At 32.9% G+C, this 13748-nt stretch overlaps 1 pseudogene; it reads right to left on the bottom strand.

Annotated features, from left to right (window-relative positions):
* Nucleotides 1-4036: 4036 nt before the first annotated feature.
* LOC142549679 (uncharacterized) lies at nucleotides 4037-13020 on the bottom strand (annotated as a pseudogene).
* Between the last annotated feature and the right edge of the window lie 728 nt (nucleotides 13021-13748).

Genomic DNA, 13748 nt, shown 5'->3' with positions numbered 1-13748 from the left:
TATCTTCAAATACTCTCATGAGTTTTATTTATGATATAAGTAGGTTCGATGTATAATTATTATAAAATATAATATTCTTAACATAAAAAATATATATATTTATGATTTACGTCGAAAATTAAAATAAATTATTATAATATATAATATAATATCAATAAAGTTTGCTTACAGTATATTGTAATAATAATTACAATAATATCTTAGTGGATAAGTTCGGGAGTTATATTATTGGCCTATCAACTTGTACCATCATTTCGCAAAAGGACGGTTTCTAAATTAATTTAAATTATTGTGTTATTTCCCACATGTTTTGTTTTGACTTTGGTGAGATTATTTATTACAGAGTAGGTTTTTTTAATATGGTTTCACACATTTTTTTTAGACGAGTCAACCATATCGATAATCACAATGAAAAGTAATATTTTTTTATGAATGACTTAACTAAAATATCTATCTCACAAAATACGATTTGTGAGACAGTCTAACATAAATTTTTGACTTTATTATAAATGTCTTAAATGGATATCTTATTCTAAATTTATGACTTTGTTGTCAATAATAACTTTACCCAACTGTACGATCGGACAAAACTACAATTTTACACTTGATTAAATTTTGTGATTAGAAAAATAAAATTTTAAACATCACTTTAATTGTTTACACATGATGCGACAGCTTGTATGTCAACATGGGATAAAGGAGAGATTGATAAATAATCCTCCTTGTTTCATGTTTGGTACTTTTTTAAAAAGTCAATTATAATATCATGGGCTCTTGATAAATAATTTTTTAGAAGGATAAAATGTCTCTTCTATTAAGGGTGATAATTTTAATTTAATGATAAAATACACTACAAATGACTTAATTGCCCTCAATTTATAAATGATTTTTATAAATCTATACTAATAGGTAGAAATTAAAATCAAATAAATATTTTTGTTTATTTTTATATATTATATAATATGATAATTATATAAATGAATTCGAGATAATTATATAAATAATTTTTATAAATATCAATAAAATTATTAATATCACTCGATTAACCTTAAAAATTGATATTTGACTAGACTCACAAAATTAAGGGCTCAATTATCATATTATATAATATATAAAATTAGGTAAAAATAAATAAATCATGAAGCACTATCGGCGCATGAACAGATAAAAAATATGAACTTAAGCAACAACTTTGAAATTATAAAATTTATTATGATAAGGTTAATTTTGACATTACAATATAATATATAAATTTAATCACTCTTATTAAAATCATGCCAAACATTAAATATAATATCATACATCTTATTTAGCATTAACTTATCCTTATATTATATATCACATGTTTATCATATCATGTGTACCAAACTATGCCTGATAAAATTAAAATTACGAGGGAAACGTTTTCTAAATTATTTGAGTGATGACACCGACTTTCCAACTCCTAAAAAATGAAGTTAAATATTATATATAATCTTATTTATATTTTCTTCAAATAAATATATGTTCATTCATTTCATTTCTCCTACTATCTGTATTATCTGTAACTCGTCTTTTCATCAGTACTTATACTTTTGTATCAATAATATTTTACAAACCAAATTCTCGATAATCAAAACCAATGTTCTAAAAATCGGTGGCGATAGCCGGGCGACGTCTAGATGGTTTTTTTTAACTTAAATATCTAATTCTTATTGTTGTCTACATATTTCTCAAATAATTCATCTTTATCAGATTCAAACTCAAAAGCAATGACATATTATTAATATTTATCAAATATAAATTGATTGAAAAATATGTCAAACAATTTTTTTAAAAAAATATATATTAAAGTGGGTGACCGTCTATGCGGTTCTAAAAATCGGGACGGTGGAAGATTGTCTAGCGCCTAAACGTCGTCTAGGCCGTCCTAAATAATACTTTTTTAAACACTGTTCAAAACATGAATTAAAAAAAAAAACATAAATAACACGAGATCTCATAGTTAAAATACAATCAAATATATATCAAATCTATCAACATACATTTTAAAATTATAGTTTCTGATAAATATTTTTTTTAATTAAAAAAAATAGACATATCTTGTAATTTTCTTCCTCTTAAAACAAATAGCTCCGTACGATGTTGGAAAAGAACAGATTTGATAAAATAATTCATATATGGTTCCATTACATGTGAAATCCATGGGCGGATAGATACCACAACAGTTCATTTGATGAGCTTATCGATTTATAAGTGATAGGCGAGTTATAATGCCAGAGCCATTTCTTTCTTGCCAGAGCAATCTTTTTGTGAACGGACGAATTTGTCCTCCAAAGCCAGGTCAAATCGTGCTCTTTTGCTTATTTTCCTCGGGGACGATCTTCCCCTGACGATCGAGTCATCCTCTTAAGTAAATCCGAATATCTTTACAAGTTACGTATATTTGGAGCTGATTTTCATTTAGGTTTTTTTTTTTTTTGTTACCTCTTTTGCTGGGATTTGAACTTGTTATTTTCGTTTTGATCTTCAGGATTGGTTCGTTCACATATGTTAATTATCCCACATCGGTTGAATAAGTAACATTTGAGTTGTATATATGGGCTTAGACAATCCCCCATTGAGCTAGCTTTGGGTTTGAGTTAGGTCCAAGCTCCAATCTTAACATGGTATCAGAGCCTGGGTTCCACCGTTATGTGTTGGACTATCAATAATTAGGCCACCCGTTCTGCCCATAATTGGGTCATTTGTAAACTGCACGCTCCAGATGTTCATTCCTGGGCGTGAGAGATGTGTGTTAATTGTCACACATCGGTTGGATAAATAACCTGTGAGTTGTATATATGAGCTTGTACAATCATCCCTACTTGAGTTAGCTTTTGGGGTTGAGTTAGGTTCAAGTTTCAATCTTAACAACATATCGTGCATATACAAATTTAATTTGTTTATATTATTTTTTGTGAAATAACTTTTAAGTAAAAATGTTAAGGGGACAATTTTTAAATTATTAATTACTTTATAGATGTTTTTTGTTACGTCTTTTGATAACTAATTAGAAATTATTTAAGTAGGGTCATTTTTATTATTTTTAGAATCTACGTTCGATTTTTAGAATCATGGATGATATATTTATGAACATATATAAATTCAATCATATGATAGATACGTAGCACATTGGAACAAGAAACCTCAATGTTATCCGAATCTTTGATTATTTCCAGCAAGGATGAGCACGAAATATTGAATTCAACGAAAAAGTAGAAGGGCTTATTTATCAGAGTACTACTTTTATGATGGCTTTTCATACAAATTTTCGTCGCGGAAATTATTTTTCATTATGTAATTGGTCGATTTTCTGGTCAACTAATTTATTTTATTTTTTACGATTTTAGTTATTTTTATCAATATATTGAGGTAACGATGAACATTGCTGAAATGTTCAATATCATATCAATATTTTTCGATGAGAAATTAATAAAATTTAAAAAATATAATATAAATTAATGGATTAAGAGGTAAATTTACCACTAACATAACCAAAAATATAAAAAAAAGTTCTCCTTTTTTGTAATTTGCTCAGTTAAGCTAATTTTTTGAGTCCTTGAAATCATGTTTGCCCATAGTTAGCGAAGCCATTAATTCATGTGAGCAAAACAAAAAAACAAAAAGTATTTAGAAGCACAAAACACAAAACCATTCTTTTATTCCACATTTACTTTTAGAAACTTGACTCGCTGATAGGAAAAAAAACGTTTGGATATCGTCAATAAAACACACACAACTTCTTCGTCTTTCCGCCCATGTAGTAGGCCAAAAACTGAACCATTGTAGATTCTCGTGTTCTAAGATTGTTACGTTATTTTCATCTTTTCCTTCTTAGTTGTCCCACGTCGGTTAGATAAAATATATGGAATTTGTATGTATGAACTTGGACAATCCTCTCCTCTGAGAAATTGAGTTAGGTCCAAATTTCAACCTTAACATTCTCAACCTCTGTACAATCTTGCATTTGAGAAACAAACAGACTTCGTCCCTTTGAACCAATCCATGTATTGGGATTTGGGATCGTTCGCAAAGGTCGATTTCTCCAATTCAATAGATTTTGCATTATAAAAAAAAAACAGAAAACTAGATTAAAATTGGAACAAAAGCTACGGATAAGAAATTAATACAAAATGCGAAAACTACTAGAATCTAGTAGCCCGAGATCTGTGAACTTTAATATTTTAACATTTGTGGGTCTGTTTTTTCCTTTGGTGGTAGGGGACAAAAACAATATACAAACTAAAATTAATGCCCGATGAGCCAGACGAACACGGCCCCTCCCCCAATAGCCAAACTCCCCAGCGCCTTCTTCTCCACCCCACTCTGCATTATTGCATGAAAGATTGTATTGATCATAAAGAATAAATGTTGACCGTTGACGAACTTTTCAAACAGTATAAAAACAGGATTGTATTGATAATATACGGGACAGATTTTTCTATGCTTTCACATTTTACCCCATGTAGCGTGGCTACATATTAGCCATCCGATCTCCAAGATATGGTGTGGACTCGGCCGTATGATCAAATACATTAGCGTATAAGAAGCCTGTATACATAATGATTTGACCTGATGACTGTGTAACCTCGTATATTATGCCAGAAATCTAGCAAGAATTTATCATATCATATAATTTCCCATTTTAATGGCCCTTAGAGTTAGCCTTAAGCTCTGCACGTTTCAGATTGATCAGTAGGGTGAAATTAGCATTTACATTTTTTGCGTCCTAGATTAAGAGGATTTGGTTAAAAACCCCAAATTATTTATTTCGTGAAAAAGTTACAGTGCTATTATCCTAGGTTTCGCATGCATGCTAACAGATTGACGTGGTTGCGTAAAAAGCGCCAAAAAATAAGAATCTTCTGAGTTCGGCAATATTTGTCAAAGACTCATTATATATATTCTACTTCGCGACAACCTAAATGCTCTCGTAAGACCAACGCCGCTCAGAAAATACATCCAAAGATCACCGCCATTAATGGGTGCGGGAAATAAAAAAGGCGTCTCCGGGGAGCAGGAGCACGGAACTAGAACCCGGATCGGGCTGGAGAATTTTTCAAATTTCACGATTTACATGTTAGTAGTCACTGTGGTTTTCAGAAGCATCAAGTTTTGTCAATGCGTACCTGATCATCTGCCGGACCAGGAGAAATGAAGTCCAGGCTTGGTCCAGGAGATTCAGTCGCCGGTGCTGGTGTGCTGAATGGCTTAGGAGCCGGAGCTGGAGCAGGCGCCTTCTTGGCCTTCTTTTTACTACGAGCTGGCGCCTTAGACGGGGGCTTAGTCGTCCGTGCTGCAGTGGCTGGAGCTGGTGCCGAAACCAGAGACCCCAAGGGAGTGGCTGCTTCAGGCGCTGGAGATTGTGAGGACTGAACCGGAGAAATATCTGTTATTGGAGCCGGACTCGGAGAGGGATCCACGGGGAATGAAACTGGAGGACTTGAAACTGGATCCGAAGCCGGAGAAGCCACTGTAACTGGTGACGTAGCAGGTGGACTGGAAATGAAACTGGCTCCATGAGGAGCACTGGCCAGTGGAGTGTAAGAAATTTGTGACCCGTAATCGTAAAATAAACGTGTTGAAAAAATTTGTACACGGCAGCTACAAATTTGGTTTGAATCTCGAGCTCCCAAAACACTCGGTGATGGTATGAGTGTGCCTATAAATACCGAAGTCATTGAGGTCCCTAAACACACAATCTCATACAGAAAATACACCATCTAAAGGAGTATTGGAGTGTTTAGAAGGCTTCAATCTAAAGGAAATCAGAAAGCTTCAACAAATTTTCAATGACCGGAGGTAATTCTCGATCCGCTTCCGCATATTATATATCATGTTTATATATACGTAGAAACATGATTTTGAGAATAAAAACTCTAACATTTGGTATCAGAACATCTATATCTCTGCCTTGAAAATTTGTTTTCATAAGCATGAAAATTTGAGAATGTATGCAAGTTTTACGTACAAAAAACTTAAAGGTTGAGGATCGGGTAAAATAATATTCAAGATTTACCTGGAACCTTCTTCAGAGCATAACTAATATAAAAACCTTGTTCTCGGATTGAAATCTTGAAAATAATAAAAAAAAAAACAAGAAATTTTGGGAGAAAGTTTCTGTAAATTCTGAGTGAGGTTGAATAAAACTTTTCTGTTGGCTTGTTGGCTTTAATAATGTATTCGGACTTCAATTTAGTGATAAGAAACATTTAATGTCAATCTACCATTTTGGTGGTAGATTCAAATGCATGAATGTTATTCTGACATTGATATTATTATAACCAATATTATAATAATATATGAATTTACTATCATAACATTTGAGACACAGACTCTCACATTATGATGTTGACCGAAAACTACCACCATTACACAACATGATAAAATCGGAGGATGAATTGGTGGTGAAAAAATCGTGTTTGGAATTACACTTCCGATTTTTTGAGATAAAATTTGCATCTTGGATAATGTGTCACATATTATGGGTATTTAAATATATGTGTATATATGTATTTATTTATTTTATTATTTTTTAATAAAAATAATAATAATAAATAAATAATTAATGTGTTATTAAGTTATATGTATAATTTGATATACATATAGCATTTGGTTAAATAATTTGTACACATTAAAATATTTCCAAATTCAGTGCAATTTTCAATACATGTTTAGAAATTATTTTTGCATGTTAGATAATGTCAAATATTACAGATAAGTGTTTGATTTGTACATGCAAATTTAATATTGTGTTTGCATTTATTCTTGAAATTTAAATGCAAATTGTATTGAAAAAAAAATAAAAATAAAAAATATATATATATTTTGAAAATCAATATTCACATTATGTTCATATTAAATTATATTGAGATGAACATATCAAGTAAGATATGAATATAATATAATAAAATATTTCAGATATTCACAAATGAACAAATAATCCTCACTTTATCACTACTCTGATAAAAGAGAAAAACTGATGAGGAGCCCACATTTTTATGTGATCCTCACTTTATCACTACTCTGATTGAAGAGAAAAACTGTTGGGGAATGTAATTGTTCATATTAAGTAAAAATGTGAATATAAAGTTATTTAATATGAAAAATTTTGGCTTATAAAGATTCACATAAATGTGGATAATTAAGTTGAATAATAATTATAAGGTGACGTAAGAAAACATGATCTGAGAGAGTTCTTCATAGACCGGTTTAAACTGCCTTGACTAGCCCCTGGTCTCCCTGAGGAGCGTTGCTCTGTCTAGGAGTTGGGTATTTAAAGGGCCTTAGCACTACCTATCTTTCCTGGAAGCACTCTTGGAAAGTGTTGATTGCGAAATAATTATTATATAAAGCATTAAGTAAAGCCAAAATTTTGTTCAGTGAACCGTATAATTTTAAATAATTGAGGAATAGCCATAGCATCCTTAATTATAAAAAATTATGCATTAAGTGGATTTGGATCACATAATGGACATCAATTGTAATTATTATATAAACATAATAAAATTTACCCCACATGGATTTTTATTATATTTATATAACTAATTAGGTTAAAATATCAAATTATATTTTTCTTAATTTACCCACAGGAGTTAAGGAAAATACATTTTGATAGTTTTATCATAAAGTTACAGAAAAATCTTATTGAATTAAAATTTTAGCCCACAGGCAAATTTTATGTCACTAGATTTTTAAAACATGAATTACATTGGTAAAAATGATATTGTCTCAAATTTTAAGCATATGATATTTTGTGCAGTTATGCAACCTGCGACTTTTTCTGATATGAAATGTGACATTCCCGATCTAAAGGGCGATAATTATAAAATTTGGAAAGAAAGAATTCTTCTTCAATTAGGGTGGATGGATACTGATTATGCTATACGGAAAGACGAACCATCTGCTATTACTGAAAACAGCATTCCGGATGATGTTGATCTTTATGAAAAATGGGAGCGATCTAATCGACTCTGCGTAATGTTCATAAAGACCAAAATCTCTGCTGGTATGCGTGGTTCTGTCGATCAGCATAATAATGTCAGAGAATTACTGAAGGCTATTGATGAACAATTTCAGTCTTCAGATAAGGCACTTGCAAGCACCCTAATTATGGAATTCTCTTCATTAAGGCTCACCAGTGTGAGAGGTTTGCGAGATCACATAATGAAAATGCGGGATATAGCGGCTCGATTAAAGACACTTGAAGTGAAAATGTCTGAGACTTTTCTTGTGCACTACATTTTATGCACTCTTCCACAGCAATATGGACCCTTCAAAATTTCTTACAACACACATAAGGATAAATGGTCAATCAATGAATTAATGACCATGTGTGTTCAAGAGGAAGGAAGGTTGTTAATGGAAACAAGTGAAAATGTTTTTATGACTACACAAGGAAAGTATAAGAAGCAAGCCAAAGTCAAGGGAAAAGGGAAAGGAATAATTCCACCCCAACCTGACATCAAGAAAGAATCCAAGTGTTTCTTCTGTAAAAAGACGGGACACATTAAGAAGGATTGCAATAAATTTAAGGACTGACTTGAAAAGAAAGGTATTCCTACTTCATTTGTATGTTATGAATCTAATATGGTTAATATGATTTATAACACATGGTGGATTGATTCTGGTTCTACAATCCATGTTACAAATACCTTGCAGGGTATGCAAAACCTAAAGAAGCCAATAGAAAATGAGTGAAGCATCTATTCAGGAAACAAGATGTCTTCGCGTGTGGAGGCTATTGGGACTTGCTGCCTAGTATTGAATAGTGGTTATATTTTAAAATTAGAAAAGACCTTTTATGTTCCTAGTTTTTCTAGGAATTTAATTTCAGTTTCAAAACTTGTACCTCTTGGTTATTCATTTCAGTTTTTGGATAAATCAATAAATTTGTTTTATAAATCAAATCTTATTGGAAATGGTACAATGATTGATGGTCTTTTCTCTATTTATTTACAAAATAATAACACCACTATGCATGTTCAGGGAGGTATTAAAAGATGTGTTATAAATGAAGATTCCTCTATATTGTGGCACAGGAGATTGGGACACATCTCCATAGAGAGAATTAAAAGATTAGTAAATGATGGAGTACTTAGTACTTTAGATTTTACTGATTTTGAGACTTGTGTGGACTGCATTAAGGGAAAGCAGACCAATAAGTCTAAAAAAAGTGCCAAGAGGAGTATAGTAATATTAGAAATCATACATTCAGATATTTATTGTCCAGATATGGACATGCAAAGTCCGAAATATTTCATCTCTTTCATTGATGATTACTCACGATACATGTATATCTACATGCTTCATAACAAAAACGAAGCACTAGAAACCTTTAAGGTTTTCAAGGCTGAAGTGGAGAAGCAATGTGGAAAACATATTAAGATCGTGAGAACTGATAGAGGTGGAGAATATTATGGTAGATACACTGAGAATGAACAAGCACCTGATCCGTTTGCGAAGTTTCTCCAAGAACATGGGATTGTTGCCCAATATACTATGCCTGGTTCTCCAGAACAAAATGGTGTAGCTGAGAGGAGAAACCGAACATTATTGGACATGGTGAGGAGCATGTTAAGTAGCTCAAAACTTCCTAAATCCTTGTGGACTGAAGCTCTTAAGACAGCTGTGTATATATTAAATCGAGTTCCAACTAAGGCTGTCCCAAAGACGCCATTTGAGTTATTTAAAGGTTGGAAACCGAGTTTGCAACATATACGCGTTTGGGGTTGTCCTTCTGAAATAAGAGTTTATAACCCACATGAAAAGAAACTGGACCCAAGAACTATAAGTAGATATTTCATTGGGTATGCCGAAAAATCCAAAGGGTACAGATTCTATTGTCCATCTCACAACACTAGAATTGTGGAATCAAGAAATGTAAAATTTCTTGAGAATGATTTGATTAGTGGGAATGATCATTCAAATGACATAATTTTTGAGAATGATCACATTAATGCACAACCCTCTTATTCAAATGATAGATTGGTCGTTATTCACACCCCTCAAGAGCAAATGGGTGTTAGACAACCAGTTATTGAAGTTCCACAAATTGCTGATGAAAATCCAGTAGATTAAGTTGTTAATGAAGAACAACAAGAAATTTTTGATCAACCAAACAACCTAAGGAGATCTACTAGAATTAGAAGATCAGCTATATCTAGTTATTATGTTATGTATTTACAAGAATCGGATTTTAACATCGGAGCCGAAAATGATCCTGAAACGTTTTCACAAGCCATGAGTTGTAATGAGTCAAAACTATGGTTTAATGCTATGAAAGAAGAGATGAATTCTATGGCAGTTAATGGAGTCTGGGATCTTGTTCAGTTGCCTGATGGTATAAAAGCCATTGGATGTAAATGGGTTTTCAAAACAAAGAAAGATTCATTAGGCAACATTGAAAGATATAAAGCAAGACTCGTTGCTAAAGGATTCACTCGGCAGGAAGGAATCGACTATAAGGAGACTTTTTCTCCTGTATCTAAGAAAGATTCTCTCCGTATCATTCTAGCATTAGTTGCACATTTTGACTTGGATTTACAACAAATGGATGTGAAAACAGCTTTTCTCAATGGAGAACTAGAGGAAGAGGTTTATATGAATCAACCTGAAGGATTCTTCTCTAGTAATGGTGAGCAATTGGTTTGTAAGCTTAAGAAATCTATATATGGATTGAAACAAGCTTCTCGTCAATGGTATTTGAAATTTCATGATGTTATTATCTCTTCATTTGGATTCATTGAGAACCTCATGGATCAATGTATATACCAGAAGGTCAGTGGGAGCAAGATTTGTTTCCTAATTCTATATGTGGATAATATATTACTTGCAACCAATGATAAGGGTCTGTTATATGAGGTGAAACAATTCCTCTCTAAAAACTTTGATATGAAGGATATGAGCGATGCATCTTATGTCATTGGCATTAAGATACATAGAGACCGAATTCGAGGTATTATAGGTCTGTCTCAAGAAACCTATATCAACAAAGTTTTAGAGAGATATCGGATGAAAGATTGTTCACCAAGTATAGCTCCCGTTGTGAAAGGCGATAAATTCAATTTGAGCCAATGCCCAAAGAATGATCTAGAGCGGGAACAAATGAAAAACATTCCTTATGCTTCTGCTGTCGGAAGCTTGATGTATGCTCAGGTTTGCACTAGACCTGACATTGCATTTATTGTTGGGATGTTGGGAAGATATCAGAGTAATCCAGGTTTAGATCACTGGAAATCTGCAAAGAAAGTCATGAGGTACCTTCAAGGGACCAAAGATTATAGCTTATGTTCAGACGAACTGAGAATTTGGAAGTAATTGGCTACTCTGATTCAGACTACGCTGGCTGCATTGACTCAAGAAAATCCACTTCAGGATATATTTTTATGCTAGCTGGTGGAGCTGTATCTTGGAGAAGTGCAAAGCAGACATTGACTGCTACTTCCACTATGGAAGCTGAGTTCGTATCTTGTTTTGAGGCAACTTCACATGGTGTATGGTTGAAGAGTTTCATTTCAGGGCTTAGAATTATGGATTCTATATCTAGGCCATTAAGAATATATTGTGACAATTCAGCTGCTGTTTTTATGACTAAAAATATCAAACGTGGTAGTCGAAACAAGCACATCGACATTAAGTATTTAGCCATACGAGAACGTGTTAAAGATAAAACCATGGTTATCGAGCACATTAGCACTGAATTGATGATTGCAGATCCTTTGACTAAGGGATGCCACCATTGAAATTGAAGGATCATACAGAAAGAATGAGACTTGGTTCTTTTATGTAATTTTGTTGTAAAAACAAAATTAATGAAACTCATTAAGTTATGATATTTTTCATATTCAGTTATGTACATATTCAGTTATCATGAAAAATATCAATAAAGTTGGACCTCGAATAAACATAGGGTTTATTCATTAAGTTATTTGATAGATATAATACATTGTGATACATGGAAGATAATAATCGCTTTTAGATGACATATCGCCATGATTCATGTATTTTGTTTTCTCCTATGGTAAATGAGATATACGGGTCAAGTGGGAGAATGTAAGAAAATTGTGACCCGTAACCGTAAAATAAACGTGTTGAAAAAATGTGTACACGGCAGCCTCAAATTTTGAAAAATTGAGATGCGTATACAAATTTGGTTTGAATCTCGAGCTCCCAAAACACTCGGTGATGGTATGAGTGTGTCTATAAATACCGAAGGCATTGAGGTCCCTAAATACACAATCTCATACAGAAAATACACCATCTAAAGGAGTATTGGAGTGTTTAGAAGGCTTCAATCTAAAGGAAATCAGAAAGCTTCAACAAATTTTCAATGGCCGGAGGTAATTCTCGATCCGCTTCCGCATATTATATATCATGTTTATATATACGTAGAAACATGATTTTGAGAATAAAAACTCTAACGTGGAGGACTTGAAACCGAAGGCATGGAGACTGGAGAAGCCACTGTAATTGGTGTTGAAGCAGGTGGACTGGAAATAAAACTGTCTCCGCTAGGAACATTGGCGGGTAGAGGACTTTAAACTGGAGCCCAAGCAGGTGGCCAGGAAATAAAACTGGCTCCGGTAGGAGCATTGGCGGGTAGAGGACTTGAAACTGGAGCCGAAGCTGGTGGCCAGGAAATAAAACTGGCTCCATTAGGCGCATCGGCAGCCGCAGGAGATTGTGCCCCGATAGTAGCCACCGCAATGCAGACCAATGCGAGTAGAAATCCCGTTTTGCGTTGCATGGTTCTGGATTCTATGGAAAATGTGAAAAAACAAATGACAGGACAAAGTGAATGGAGGAATGTAAATAAATAAACTGAACATTTTTTTTAATACTAAATTGAAATAATTATTCATAAAATAAATAAATGGAATAGAAGGAAAGTGGACATTTGGTCGGGCCATGCAGGAGCAGACAAAATCATGTGGCGATTGAAACCTCCGGGCCGGGCCCGAATTCATGCGTCTCTCTTTGGAGTCGCCACGTCACTTACGCCTCTTAAGCGTGGCGACAACGTTGCACCCTCAACTAAATCGTTGTAATAAACCAAATTGCACTCAGTTTTAACAAAATAGCTAGTTTTTGATGTTTTAATTGAAATATAATGTTGTTACTTCGATATCAAAATATATATTATTTTGATTTGTTTTAAAATTGGATCAAATGTACTAATAATGTTTTTTTTAAATCATTTAAGCAAACATACGATCAAAAGTTAAAACAAATACAAAAACAGAAAGGCTCAATATATTAACTTGTCTGTAGGAGAAACTGCAAAACAGGGCTCCGAACGAAGGGATCTTCTTCAGAGATGTGATCCAATAGAAACTCTTGAATTCTGTCTTACAAAATAAATTTTTAGGACATAAATTAGAAGAAATGAAGACTTTCTTTTTAAAAAAAAAAAAACACATATAAACCCGTAAGATATAATTTTAAGCTCAATAATTAAATGGGTTTCACGCTTACTATTCCTAAAGTTATCTTGCTTTTCGTCCAAATATTATTCTTATTGTTCTCATGGGACGAGTGAGTAAAACTTCGGCAAAACAAATTAATAGATCCAGTTGAATTAATTCGAAAATTCGGTTAAGCTAATTTAAAACATGTTTTTCTATAATAAAAAAATCAGTTAAATTGGATAAATCGGTTCGATTTGGACCATTGGTATGAAAGAATGGTTAAATCGAAGAGTAGGTTTCTTGTGAGACGTTATCACG

The sequence above is a fragment of the Primulina tabacum genome, chromosome 6 (assembly GCF_025594145.1).
Source record: "Primulina tabacum isolate GXHZ01 chromosome 6, ASM2559414v2, whole genome shotgun sequence".
Taxonomy (NCBI): Eukaryota; Viridiplantae; Streptophyta; class Magnoliopsida; order Lamiales; family Gesneriaceae; genus Primulina; species Primulina tabacum.
This window is presented reverse-complemented; position numbering and strand designations above follow the sequence as displayed.